The sequence below is a fragment of the Echinops telfairi genome, unplaced genomic scaffold (genome assembly GCF_000313985.2).
Source record: "Echinops telfairi isolate 266 unplaced genomic scaffold, ASM31398v2 ScPeMD7_8;HRSCAF=38, whole genome shotgun sequence".
NCBI lineage: Eukaryota > Metazoa > Chordata > Mammalia > Afrosoricida > Tenrecidae > Echinops > Echinops telfairi.
Genome location: NW_022103905.1, coordinates 15,352,613 through 15,354,661, shown reverse-complemented (window position 1 = coordinate 15,354,661; position 2,049 = coordinate 15,352,613).

Here is a 2,049-nt window from a genome sequence, read left to right as displayed (position 1 = left end):
CCACAGTCTGAGGGCCTGGCTGGAGGCGGGCTTGTTCCCTCTCTTGAGTAGTGGATTAAGCCCACTCTCCAGCCGCTCCCCTTAGCCAGTTCTCACATGCCTGGTCATTGGGAGCCCATCCTAATTAATCATCTTGTAACCAGAAAGCAGGAACCACGGACCACCTCCCCCCACCTGCTTGCCATGCACAAGCCCTCCTTACAATTACAGCACGTTGTTACTTTGTCCCGGGTGCACCCCTCTGGGTGTTCCTGACCCATGGCCTGCTGTCCTCCCAGTCCCAAGAACTGGGAATATACTAAGCCTGGTTATTTGGCACGGTCGCCCTTACTCCTCTTTCCTGAGCGGCGCCCGACTTACCATTCCGTGACTTCATTAGAGGCCGGTCCCAGCTCGTTGCCATCCAGGAGCTTAAGCGATCTGATTTGCTTTAAGAGAAGATGTTGCCCAGAAAGGCATTCTGGAGAGAAGACCCCAGGAGACCTGGCTTCGGGATTGGGAAGGGCAGAGGGCCTGAGGGGGAACCCAGGAGAAGGGGCAGGCTCACCTCAAGGCCAGAGAGGTTGGGGGAGTTACATAATTTCACATCAACTTGCTAATAGGTTATAGGGGTGGAGTCTAGCCTGTCAATCAGATCACAGCCTGATGGATGCCTCCTTGTGGGAGTGGCCTTCTCATGAGCATTGTGGGAGCGTTCCTCCCTTCCAGACACACACACTCCCTCTGCTTCACATTCTGGTGACAAGCCACACGGAGCCAAGCTGATGGTAGCCATAGCCCTGCAGTGGGAGGACCCACGGGGAGACCCAAGCCATAGCTCAGATGTTTCCACTGCCACTGGATGTACAAGACTTTCCATCTACCAGCCTGCGATTTTTCTGCATTTTGCATCAGTACATGTGGCTGTGCAAGTCTAGAGAAGGATTTGGGGACTTTTATTGGACTTAAGGGCTAAATCGAACTTATGGACTTGATCTAGACTGTACACAATTACTCTCTGATTTAAAGCTCTCTCTTACACACGAGTGTCTCTGGATTTGTTTCTCTAGTCTACCCAGAATAACACAGATGTTGACACTTGGGGGTGTGACATTTGAACTAGCACAGCCCAGACGGCCAAGAAGTGCTCAATAAAGGGCTACAACTACAAGAGGCAGTGATTGAAACGCTTTACAAAAAATCTAGAAATGATTGGCACTAGCGCTTTCTATTTTGTGTACAACTTTAACTCTGTAGGCAATTCCACATTGGTGTTCTCATCGAATTCGAGGTAATAGTCCCGGGAGGTGAGGGCGGGTAAGCAATTAGGGTTCCCACCTAACAGATAAGGAAAGGGAGGCTCAGCAGAGTAGGGAAAGGCACGATTTATGCCTGACAGAACAGAACTCCTTATGCCCCCCCCCCCAGCACTGAGTGATTTAGTGCAAAGTCTAATCTGGAAACGCCTCTAAAATGAGGCGCCAGTGGCTTGAGTTGCTGAGCTCAGCTAGTGTCTGTGGCAAAGCCAGGCCTCCCGACCCCTGGGACCAGAGTCATGGTTCCACTGAGGAGATCCCCTCGCATAGATTTCAAACACTCCACGCCTGCCCCCGCCCAAAGAGAACAAGTCCCTGGCCACGGTTCTACAAAATCAAGACTAGGTTTTTCACGTGAAAAGAAACATACTTTGATGACGACTAGGCGTGGGAGGGAGAGGAACGGAGGGGGAGTGGAGAGCCAGAGGGTAGACCGTGCTAACCTGGGTGAAGGAAAGAACATAGATGGCAACAGGGAGGGTGGCAGGACAAACATGCGAAGAGTTAGAGGCAACAGAAGCAAATCGTGCTAGCTACACGATCCTGCCGTCCTGGCGATCCACAGCAGATGCACAGATCGACAGGCAGGCTCCACGGGTGTGGGAGGGAGTGTCCCCATCATGGCCCCAGCCCCATTTCCGGAGATCCATGGGTAACTAGGATGCCATCCTGGTTTCTGGGACCGTTTTCTTGGACCTCCCGTGCCCTGCTTAAAGCTCAGTGTCCCAGCAGACCCGCAGACATGATTACCATC